Genomic DNA, 12,869 nt, shown 5'->3' with positions numbered 1-12,869 from the left:
ATTTGCTTCCAGGAAATTCACTATCCTTTCCTTCAGCATGGCTTCCATTACTTTTCCAATAATCGAAGTGAGGCTTACCGGCCTGTAGTTTCCAGCTTCTTCCCTATCACTTTTGTGAAGAGGGACCACCTCCGCCGTTCTCCAATCCCACGGAACCTGTCCCTTCTCCAAGGATTTATTAAACAAATCTTTAAGAGGACCCGCCAGAACCTCTCTGAGCTCCCTCAATATCCTGGGGTGGATCCCATCCGGTCATTAAAATACCTTATTGATAGCCACCATACCTCCAATTGCTAAGAAATCATTCTATATCTTTTGACAAATTCATCTTGCCAGATCACTTTTTGACAAATCTTCCCTCCGCCTTTTTGTTCAATCTTTAGTAACCTCAAAGTCTGGATTACTGCAGTTCTCTCTTACATGAACTACCTTTATAGCAACTGCACAGATTACAGCAGTCAAATTGATACATGGTGCCAAACAAATTTGACAGTGTTTCCCCTCTCCTTCAAGTACAACACTGATTACCCAGCCACTATTGCATTCACTTTAAGATTGTTTCTGTTTTTCAAATTCATTCTGGTCTCCTACTTTTCCTATTCAAACATCTTATACCCTATACCCCAATGCGCACTCTATGCCCTTTCCAACAACATCTCTTAGTTGTGCCATCATTCCTTCAGCTGCGCTCACACCTGCCAAGAACCACTTCATTTTCAGTTGTGTCACTCATTCTCTGGAATGATATCCCTCTGCACCTATGAACTGAGCTCTCACTTCTAAGACTTAAAGCGATTCTTAAAGCCCACTTTTTCTTTTTTCTTTTTTTCATAATATTTTATTGTTTTTCCATACATAACAGTTACAAGGGACAATAAAGAACTGTGTTAAGGAACAGAGAGAGTGAATAAAGGGGGAAAGGAAAATAAAACAGAGAAATGCCCAGGTGCCTAATACATAAGTTACTCTCATATGACCACTATTAAAGCTGACAAGATTGAAGGTAGTTCTCCACTGGCAACCAGAGTTTTTTTTCGTAGAGATTGTTGTTCGAGACTTCTGTGTCATGGCAAACTCATATGTAGAATTTTTTCTCTAAAGCCCACTTTTTCACCAAAGCATTTCCATCTGCTTCCTGATGGTTATAGCTCTCCTTGTTTGCCATCCCCCATGACAAGTTTATCCCCTCCATGCTTATGTCAATTGTCACCTTTTCACTTTTCCTTCTCTACCTTATGTTTCTCCTTAGTTTAATTTTAATTAATTTCTATTCCCCATGTAACTTTAATCTCACCTTTTGTCTCTATCCTCTAATTCCGATCATATTAAATTTTATTTATTTGGATTTTGCTCACACCTTTTTCAGTAGTAGCTCAAGGTGAGTTACATTCAGGTACTCTGGATATTTCTCTGGCCCAGGAGGGCTCACAATCTAAGTTTGTACCTGAGGCAATGGAGGGTTAAGTGACTTGCCCAAGATCATAAGGAGCAGCAGTGGGATTTAAACTGGCCACCTCTGGATTGCAAGACCGGTGCTCTAACCACTAGGCCACTCCACTCTACAAATTTTGATTTGTGAACTGCTTAGATATTTTTATTATTTGCAGTATATATTAACTAAAGCTGAACTGTGCAAAGTATACACTAACCCCCTAATTTTATAAACTTTCGAAGGTTGCTCTTCTATAGTAAAGGACACACTACAACCCCTTTTAATGCTGTTGGTAGTTGCTCAGTAGAAAAGGCATGCATGATTTTTGTGGTCTCTTCTATGGGACCCCTGCTTGTCTGCTGCACTATCTTTAATGGGTAGGGGTCGAGGGAGCAGATAGTTGGTTGAAGGCCTCTTAGGATTTTGTCAAGGCCCTCCTTGGGTTAAGAGTCCTGTATATCTATGCAAGGAAAGGGCTTTTTGTGTGCTCCTGGTTAATGATATGAGACTGGGAGAGACTTCCTGTATATTCTGGTAGAGAATTTTAATTTTGTTGGCAAAATAAGCAGCAAAATCATTGCAGTTCAGTTTGACTGGACAGGCTGGTACTGTTGTGGGAGTTGCAGTAGGCAATGTACTGTGCTGAATAGGTGCTTGGTTGAATTAGCAGCCTGCTCAATGCACTGAGAAATATTGTTTTTTTGGCTGCTCTTAAGACTTGATGGTACTTTGCATTGTGTTTCATACAGTTTTGCTTGTCCTTTTCCAGTTGAGATGTACACCATTTCCTTTCCAGTTTCTGACCTTGGTGTTTAAGGCTCAAACGTTATGGTGAGAATCAAGGTGAGCATTTGTTAGTGGGACGTAAGACATTTTTTTAGTGGTGCCGTTTTCTCTAGGGCAAAAGGTGGATGTTCCAAATATCAACCTACTGTAGCTGTGTTTTCATCCACATGTAGATAGTACAGGGCCTCTAGCAATGGCCTCCCGGTGGAGGTTGTGGAGACGAGGACTGTGCCAGAATTTAAGAAAGCGTGGGACAGGCATGTGGGATCCCTTAGGAAAGGAAGAGTTAGTGGTTACTGAGGATGGGCAGACTGGATGGGCCATTTGACCCTTACCTGCCTTCATGTTCTATGTTTCTCTGATCTCCTTCCAAACTCTGGAAAGCACCATCCACTTCAGATGATCATGTAGAGAAAATTTGATTAGAAATGGTCTGTCCTTGATAAAGGTGTTATTTCAACACTGCTATCTTGGTGTTCTGGGATGTCAACCCTCTTGTAGAATATCAGGTCTAGTATTACTGAGACCGAGTCAGCACGGCTTTTGTGGAGGGAAATCTTGCCTGACCAATTTACTTCAATTCTTTGAAGGAGTAAACAACATGTGGACAAAGGGGAGCCGGTTGATATTGTATATCTGGATTTTCAAAAGGCGTTTGACAAGGTACCTCATGAAAGGCTACAGAAGAAATTGGAGGGTCATGGGATAGGAGGAAAAGTCCTATTGTGGATTAAAAACTGGTTGAAGGATAGGAAACAGAGAGTGGGGTTAAATGGGCAGTATTCACAATGGAGAAGGGTGGTTAGTGGGGTTCCTCAGGGGTCTGTGCTAGGACCGCTGCTTTTTAATATATTTATAAATGATTTAGAGATGGGAGTAACTAGCGAGGTAATTAAATTTGCTGATGACACAAAGTTATTCAAAGTCGTTAACTCGCGACAGGATTGTGAAGAATTACAGAAGGACCTTGCGTGACTGGGAGACTGGGCGGCTAGATGGCAGATGACATTTAATGTGAGCAAGTGCAAGGTGATGCATGTGGGAAAAAAGAACCCGAATTATAGCTACGTCATGCAAGGTTCCACGTTAGGAGTTACGGACCAAGAAAGGGATCTGGGTGTCGTTGTCGATAATACACTGAAACCTTCTGCTCAGTGTGCTGCTGCGGCTCGGAAAGCGAATAGAATGTTGGGTATTATTAGGAAAGGTATGGAAAACAGGTGTGAGGATGTTATAATGCCGTTGTATCGCTCCATGGTGTGATCGTACCTTGAGTATTGTGTTCAATTCTGGTCGCCGCATCTCAAGAAAGATATAGTGGAATTGGAAAAGGTGCAGCGAAGGGCGACTAAAATGATAGCGGGGATGGGATGACTTCCCTATGAAGAAAGACTAAGGAGGCTAGGGCTTTTCAGCTTGGAGAAGAGACGGCTGATGGGAGACATAATAGAGGTGTATAAAATAATGAGTGGACTGGAACAGGTAGATGTGAAGCGTCTGTTCACGCTTTCCACAAATACTAGGACTAGGGGGTATGCGATGAAACTACAGTGTAGTAAATTTAAAACAAATCAGAGAAAATTCTTCTTCACCCAACACGTAATTAAACTCTGGAATTCGTTGCCGGAGAACGTGGTGAAGGCGGTTAGCTTGGCAGAGTTTAAAAAGGGGTTAGACGGTTTCCTAAAGGACAAGTACTAAATTGACTTGGGAAAAATCCACAATTCCAGGAATAACATGTATAGAATGTTTGTACATTTGGGAAGCTTGCCAGGTGCCCTTGGCCTGGATTGGCCGCTGTCATGGACAGGATGCTGGGCTCGATGGACCCTTGGTCTTTTCCCAGTGTGGCATTACTTATGTACTTATGTAGTATGTGAACCTCTTTGTGGAGAATTCATTAGTTTATTGAATAACGCTAAGGCTAAGGACTCAGTAACATTTCTGTTGAGAGATCAGCACTGGCAGCCAGTTGTGGCTTGAATTAGGTATAAAATCATGGTTTTTAGCTCACCAGGCCTATTATACTGGGATTTCTTATTATTTTTCAGTCTTTGTTGGTGCCCTATCACTTGTCACATCAGTTTCGGTCTTCACAGGTGAATTTACTTAGTTGTCCTGTCTTGTTCTAGACACTGGTTATGTTCCTCAAGTAGGACTGCATTTAGTGCAGTCGCTCCAAAGTTGTGGAACACTTTACCCCTTGATTTGAGAACTGAATCATCGGTTTCCTGAATTAAGAAGTTTTTGAAAACATGGTTTTCAGTTTATTTTTTTGTTTAGTGAATTTTACTTGAGCAGTTCTGGTGGAGCTTTTGTCCTATTCTATCATTGTGGGGTTTTTTTTCCTTATGATCTTTTGGTGATGCATTGTTGTGTAACTGACATTTTCTATCCTATTGTGCCGTGTCTTGTCATTTTTATTGTTTTTTTAAAAATTTTATATCCAGACTAATTTTAGATTGTAAACTGCTTTGATATATTTTGGTTGTAAGGTGGTATATTAAATTTTATGAAATAAATAAAAAAAATAATAAATCACCTGTTTGAATCCTAGTGCTGTCATTGTGTGCAGGAAGACTGATGTGATGGTATTTTGGACTTTGAGTAGACTAATGTCTCTAATGATCACCAGCCTAGGGCAACTCAAGGTCACCTCTATAACCAAATCGAGGAGTTCATGCACAGATGATGTATTGTTACAAGGTGAATAGTGTATCTCCATAGCATTTGTCAAAATTAATTTTTACAGGTGACACTAACCATTTTTGGATTTGCAGACAATTAGAAGTGAGGACACACCCACTCCTCAACCCTTTTGATGTCAGCACCCAAACCATGCCCAAGCCATACCCACTCTCCACCCCTTGGTTGACATCACCGGATATGATGCCTTGACCCTGCCTAAGCCTCACTTCTTTTGCATAGCCATGCCCCTTGCCCTGCCTTATTTGCTTAGCCCTGACCCAAACCCCACCCTTTTTGGTGACATCACATGAAGTGACATAGCCACACCCCTTTTCAAGATGGCAGCCACCACTGACTGCACACATCACTTCCTGCTTCCACTACCATCTGCCATTTTGGATGGGGGTCATGTGAGAGGAAGTGATGTCAAAACCCCCCAGACACTGCCCGCTACTGCCTCAGCAGAATTTAGTTGTGCATGTACACCTTAACCTTTGTTTTCTCACAGGAACTAAAATAGACATTTTTGTTTTCTTTTTCTTTCAAAAGGATACCTTGAGCTTTCTTTTAAAGCTGTTTCTTCAATATTTTTCTCACAGGAAAAAAATAGGCATTTTCTTTCAAAAGGATACCTTGTGCTTACTTTTAAAATTGTTTTTACTGAATAACAGCCATTTTAGGTTTTAAAACATAAAGAATAGCCTGGCCGTCCTTCTCCTCTTTGTTTTTGCTTACATAAGAATGCAAGAGCTGGGCCCCCTCCTGTTTTCAAGAGAGATTGTGCCCTAAATGGCTGAAGTGAGACAGAAAAAATGCCAGGGGGTTTGCTTTTGTAAGAGCAGAGTTGGTTTTCTCTGCAGCCACTTCGAAAAGAAATCTCTCAAGGCAGATATCTCCTAGCTAGCAAAAAAAACTTAAAGGGAGAAGCACAGCTCTGCCATAAGACAGATTAACTTAAAAAGTTACAGACAAGCCAACTTTTTTTTTCTTTTCAACACTTTTATTTTAAATGAAAAAAGTGGAATAACAGAATAAATGCTTTTCTATAGGTATTGTTTTGCCCACTTGGCAGTTCAAAGAGAAAAAAATCTCTCTCTGCACCTCCCCAGACCCCTACCTTTTCTCTTTCTGTAGCCTCCTCCTCCTTTCCCCTAGTAAATCCATTTATTGTACAGTCACATGAACCTTAGCTCTGCACCTTCCAAAAAGCAGGCTCAGTCTCCCTGGTTTCTCACAGCTTTTTTTCAGCAAAAGCAAACTAAATACATGGCGTCCCAGTTCTGAGCTGTTTTCTTTTTTTCCAGGAAATACACTGTTCTCTGTGTGAGAACAGTAGCCTCCCCCATACTCCCCCTGCCCCCTCCTGTTTTTAAGACATACAAGTTTTACAGATAAGCAAACCGCTCTGGTCCTCACCTTGTTCTCTGTCTCTAGCCTCCTTTTACAGGCAGAAGACCATGAGCTGTGCCTAAGTCTGTATCCTCCAGCGCACCCCCCCCCTCCCTTTTTCCCTAGCCATCAGCAAACTTACAGGGAATCCAGGCTCTGCCTCTACCTCTCCTTTAGTAAAACTATCAACTCAACTGGCTGCACTCAGGCCCTTGTATATAGAGAGATGCAAAGTGTACGTGCGGCTAATCCTACGCCCCGCCCCTTATATGGCTCCCCACCAGCCCTGCAGCACTAGTGCTGAAATGTGCACCGCTCTCTGATGTCATGTACAAAAATCCTAAGCAGAATTTACTACGATCCAGAGGCAGTCGGGAGTTTAGGAGGCATCATGCCTCTGCTCAGAGCCTCTAGAAAACATAAGAGAGCTCTCAGTAGAATATAGGTTGATGAATGGCTCAAGGAGCAAGATGCTTATACCTTACATCGACCTGCTCGCATTCATTTTCAAAGAAACAAAACCATAATTTCAGAGGTGGATGCTAAATGGCAAGCGGACCTGGTGGATCTGTCAGCTCTGTCTCCTTCTAAGCACTGTTATAAAAACATACTGACGCGATTATCAACATCTTATCAAAATGCACTTGGTCCATTTGTCTAAAAACAAAAAACGGTCATAAAGTGGCTAAAGTCTTTGATAAGGTATTTAGTTTAGGCCGCACACCTAAAAAAATGCAAACAGATAAGGGTAAGGAGTTTTTAAATAAACCTGTACAAACATTACTGAAAAGAGAAGGAATCTGTCACTTTGTGACCAACAACGATTTAAAAGCGGCCATGGTAGAGAGGTTTGACCATACACTAAAGTCTAAAATGTGGTGGTTCTTCACATCATGCAACACTTTTTGTTATGTAGATGGATTGCAGGCCATGCTACGTAGCTACAATTGAAGTTTTCACAGAACCATAAGGGGTAGACCTATCGATGTGACACCTCTAAATTCTCTGCAGGTCTGGAAAACGATCTATAGAGGGAAACTAGAAACGACCGTGAAACATTTTGCAAAAGGGGTATGAACAGATGTGGACCGATGACATATTTATAATCATGGATGTGTTAATCAGAGGGCAGAAGCCTGTTTACAAAATACAGGATTATGACAGGGAAGCCATGGAAGGTTCTTTTTACTCCGAAGAACTATTAAAAATCAACCCTAATACTGAAAGGGTCTACTGTATTGAAAAAGTTTGATAAGTAAAAGGAAGGGGTCAGAACAAAAAATGTAAGAACAAAAAATGTCTAGTGAAATGGAGAAGGTGGCCTGAGAAATTTAACAGTTGGGTACCAACCAGCGAAGTACAAGACATCTAAGGGTGTGCATGACAATCAACATGGACGATGAAACATTCTACATTACAGTCCCTAGCAATGCCTTTGCGGACATACTCCTGCAAAACACCAGTTCTAATTTTACAGTACGTTTAGCAAGACCTCTGGATCTACAAGGCTCTTGGGAAGTGGGTTTGGTGGAAATACAATACCCACACACGTGGAACAATGTTACAGAAGCTCAATTTTACGTTTTGATGGTGTATGGCTTACTGGATGAAACATTTGTAGTACAGAGAGGTTGTTACTCGAGTGTAGAAATTTTAATAGCGAGTATGAACGATGACATTGCTGTTTGCTATGATCAATTTAACCCAAATGCTGGTACTTGCCCCTGAGGACTACTACTATATAATAAAGGCAAGAAAGGATATACTGAGTGCAGTTTTTAAGGAGGAAAAACTTCAGAAACACTGTATTCACTAAATATAACCTTGAATTACAGACTGTCATCAATCTCAAGCATATTTCATTTTAGAGATCATGATACAGGTTCCTCATTAGTCAAAACCTCTGCTAACGTAATCCATACATTAACTATGGTATTATATTATATCAAACTAGTAAAACAGGCCCGTTTCTGGAACGAATGAAACGGGCGCTAGCAAGGTTTTCCTGGGAGTGTGTATGTTTGAGAGAGAGAGCCAGAGTGAATGTGCAGGTGTGTGACAGAGTGAGACTGTCTGTGTGACAGTGTGTGTGTGAGAATGAGAGTGTGTGACAGGGCCCCCTCCCCTGTTCCTAATGCCCCTCACCACGTTCCCTCCCCTCCTTTTCCTCCTCCTTCCCACACTTTGGGTTCCTTAAGGCTTTCAAAAGTCTATGTACCCCCGTGGCCCTAACGCCCAGTATCTGGATACCCCACCGCTTTCCTCCTCACCCCTCCCCCAAGATGTAATACTTTCACATCCTTCATTTTTTTTTAAAGTGTCCTATCTACCCTGTGTACAAATGCCCGGCATTCAGATTGTGTTCCTCTCGTAAATTTTCATTTCTTTCATTCATTCAGAACTTGCCCCCCCCCCCCCCCCCCGAACACTTTTGGTTCCTTCAGTCTTTTAAAACTGTCCTATGTACCCTGTGTGCTAATGGCCAGCATTGGGATTGTTTTCCTGTCCCAAATTTGCATGTCTTTCAGTCATTCACAACTCCGCCCCCCCCTTCTCCAGTTTAACACTTTTGTTTCCTTCAGTCTTTTAAAACTCTCCTATCTACCCTGTGTCCTCCTAATGGCCAGCATTCAGATTGTTTTCCTTTCCCAAATGTTCATGTCTTTCAGTCCTTCAGAATTCCCCCCCTCCCCCCATTTAACACTTTCGGTTCCTTCAGTCTTTTAAAACTCTCCTATCAACCCTGTGTCCTAATGGCCAGCACTCAGATTGTTTTGCTTTGCCAAATTGTCTGTCACTGAGGTCAGTGCGTGCCTGCCTAGCAGACCACTTCCGGCAGGCACGGTCCCAAGCACATCCTGTTGGAGGTGAGAATTATTGTATAGGATGACAACACCTATCTGGGCTATAGCATGGACTGGAGGGTGTGCTTGACAGAAAGCTTCTGATTCCCAAATGCTTCATCAGGAACTTCGCCCTCAAATGCCAGATTTTGCCCTTCAGGGAGCTGATTGGAAGTGGGGTTGGAGATATTTCTCTGTCCCAGGAGGGCTCACAATCTAAGTTTGTACCTGAGGCAATGGAGGGTTAAGTGGCTTGCCCAAGATCACAAGGAGCAGCAGTGGGATTTGAACCAGTCACCTCTAGATTTCAAGCCCAGGGCTCTAACCACTAGGCCACTCTTTCCACTACTAAAAACATAACCAAGGATGTAATGGGTCACATTACTACAGCCATTCTGAATAACATGAACGCTGAGCAGACCGGATCAAGACTAGCGGTCATGCGAAAAGTCCTTAAAGAAAGAGAGGAGGGCAGACGCTTTTAGAAGGACCACCCTAGCCCCTTAAAAGAAAGAAACCAAACTGTATAGCATCTCAGAAGCCTAAGCGCCGGGCTAAGAAGCCGGAACATATTTTAAAAGAAAAAATCATGGCTTTTGTGCACGATGGCTCGGAAGAATGTGTTAAATCAGAAATGGATCTCTTTCAATTGTCACCCACACAAACCAATGTTGTAAAAAGCATATATGTGGAAATACCGCCTTTATCGGCCTTATTGGAAACAACGCCGCTTGACTTTTACGAATATCCCTCTTTTTCCTCTAGGGTATACATAGAGGGGCATAATCGAACGGGGCGCCCAAGTTTTCCTGAGGGCATCCTCGCAGGATGTCCTCGCGAAGGGGTGGGGAAACCTGTATTATCGAAACAAGATGGGCGTCCATCTTTCATTTCAATAATGTGGTCGGGGGTGTCCTTTCGCCGGAGGGGGGGGGGTGCTGCACCCAGGGGGCGGGGCGCATCGGTGATCCGCCCCGGGTGCCAGCCCCCCCAGGAACGCCACTGGCTACTTGTGATCCAAAATCCAAATAAATAAAGGGGGTGTCAGAGGCATAGCAGGCATGGACATCCTTCTCACAAACATCCACATTTTGCACATCTTCAACTGCCGTCGCAGGGACAGAGGCATATTGAAGGACGTCTTCAACTGCCGTTGCAGGGACGGAAGCATAGTGAAGGAGGTCCTTCACCTATACTCTAAAAAAAAAAAAAGACAAAAGTTTTTAAAGTTGTTTTTTTTCGGGGTGGGAGGTGGTTAGTGACCACTGGGGGAGTCATGGGAGGTCATCCCCAATTCCCTCCAGTGGTCATCTGGTCATTTAGGGCACATTTTTGTGGCTTGGTCATTAAAAAAAAAAGGACCAGGTAAAGTCGGCCAAGTGTTCATCAGGGACGCCCTTCTTTTTTCCATTATCGCTTGAAGACGCCCATCTGTTAGGCACGCCCCAGTCCTGCCTTCGTTACGCCTCCAACACCCCCCCGAGAACCTTGGTCATCCCCGCGATGGGAAGCAGTTGGGGATGCCCAAAATCGGCTTTTGATTATGCCGATTTGGACGACCCTGAGAGAAGGATGCCCATCTCCTGATTTGTGTCAAAAGATGGGCGCTCTTCTCTTTTGAAAATAAGCCTGATATTGTCTCTTCTCATATGTCTTTTGGCACAAGCCCCATATCATTTTTGGTGCTTTCCTCTGAACCACCTCAAATCTTTTGATGTCCTTAGTAAGGTATGACCTCAATAACTGAACACAATACTCCAAATGGGACCTCACCAACCCTTTTTTAATGCATATGCCTCTCTCTATGCAGCCTAGCATCCTTCTGGCCACATTGTTTAACTGTCTTATGATCCTCCAGCACTATCACCCCAAGGTCCCTTTCCCGGTCTGTGCTTTATCAGCCTCTCACCTCCTAGCAAATACAACTCTATTCTTTATTTATTTCTCAAGATGTGTATTCTGCACTATCTTCACAATTCTAGGTGGAGAACAATGTTACATGTGCATCACTGTACACTACTCTGCATTAAATTTTAACTTTAAATCTTATCTGTAAACCATTTGCTTACTGCACCCGCAATATGAGTTTGAATTCCACATGGAGATTCCTACCAGGTGGCCTACTCAGCCATCTATTCACTTTTGGTGGGTAAACGAGCATCCAGTCTTAGGGAGCGGGCAGGTTAAAAATGTCTGGGAAAGGTAATAGCAAACCACCCTGCTAATAGTCTGCCAAGAAACTGTCACACCAGCGGTGGCCCCCATAGGTCATTACAGGGCACCTTTATAGTGTCAGTAGACTGGTGGTAGGAGAACTGTCTATTGCATTTGTTTCAGAAACTGGAAGCTCTTTGCAGTGTGAAAGGAAGTAACTCCTGCATTGTAAGAGGGGTACTGAGGTAATGCTAAGCACCCTGAAATTGGGGGGGGGGGGGGGGCTTGGAAGTGAAAGGGCTATCCTTGTCTGGGCTCTCATTTGACAGATGATTATTTACTGTTACTAGGGTTACCATAAGTTCAGATTTCCCTGGATGTGCCCTCCTTTTTAGGGGACTGTCGGGGGTCTGGACAGGTTTTTTTCAGCCTGCCTGTTTGGGTTTCTAGATGGGTGGGCCTCAGGGTGCCCTCACCAAAATGTAACTTAACGCACCCTGGTGGTCTAGTGGTGGCTTCTTTGGGGCAGGGAAGAATCCCACCCACTCTTTTCTGTCTGTGTCCACTGACTTGCTCGCTGCCACCAATTCAAAATGGCTGCCTAGAGTTCAAGCAGTGGTCCTCGCGAGACTTCCACGGAAGTCTTGTAAGGCCACTGCTTGAAGTCTCAGCAGCCATTTTGAAGCTGCAGCAGCAGGCAGGCAAGAGTGGGGTTCTTTTCTGCCTCAAAAAGGCCACCACTAGACCTTCAGGGAGCATTACATTAAGGTGCGTTCAGAGAGGGCACCCTGACCCAGGGTAGGAGGGGAGATGGATGGATGGATGAATGAATGGATGGAGTAGTGTTGGTGGGTGGAGGGAGGGAGGGGGTTGTAAAAAAGGCGAATGGAGTGTGGGTGCAAGGAGGGAGGAGGGCTGAAGAAAAGATTTGTGAGGGGGACGTACATGGGGGGGGGGGAGAGAAAAGGGGGAATACAGCAATGGATAGAAGGGGATGGAGAGGGAAGGATAGGGGGATATGCTGCTCGTAGATGGAAGAGAAAGGAAAAAGGGACATGCTGCTCATGGATGTTTACTTTTTTTGGTAAATTTACATCTTTTCTAATTTGTATTTAGCAGTGTATGGAAGAAATTGCATTTCTGTTACTTTTACAAGTATTTTTATTGCTTATGGAATCTGGCTTTCTTTGGGGGGGGGGGGGTCAGGGTGACTGTGAGACATGGTGGGGTGGTGGAGCAGGGGCGGGGCTGGAGGCCTGGTGGCATTTTATTTTTTTGTGTCCTCTTTTTTTGTCTCAGCAAATAAGGTAACCTTAACTATTACTGCCTTAATTTGCAGGAGGAGGGTGTAAAATCAGAAACTCGTCCAAAGAATGAGGTATTCTTGGGTGTAACGAAGCTTGTATGCTTCAATAGCCTTTGTAACATAGGAGACAAAACACATATTTTCTGCATTCCGGGTGGTTTTTGCACCTCGATTCTGCTTTCCTTCCCCCTGCTGTTCGCTTTAAAGAGACATGGGACTAGGAGCTCCCTGGCTGGGAGCATCGGCGGTGTAATCCGAAGCCTGCTCCAGC

The 12,869-nt window shown here is 43.5% G+C and overlaps 1 protein-coding gene across 1 annotated transcript in view; it reads left to right on the top strand.

Annotated features, from left to right (window-relative positions):
- The window catches only part of AKAP12 (A-kinase anchoring protein 12), a 264,608-nt gene that overhangs the window by 189,757 nt on the left and 61,982 nt on the right, over positions 1–12,869 (top strand). The window lies entirely within an intron of this gene.

This window comes from Microcaecilia unicolor, chromosome 3, assembly GCF_901765095.1.
Source record: "Microcaecilia unicolor chromosome 3, aMicUni1.1, whole genome shotgun sequence".
Classification (NCBI taxonomy): Eukaryota; Metazoa; Chordata; class Amphibia; order Gymnophiona; family Siphonopidae; genus Microcaecilia; species Microcaecilia unicolor.
The sequence above is the reverse complement of the archived record's forward strand: the minus strand, read 5'-3'. Positions and strand labels throughout refer to the sequence as shown.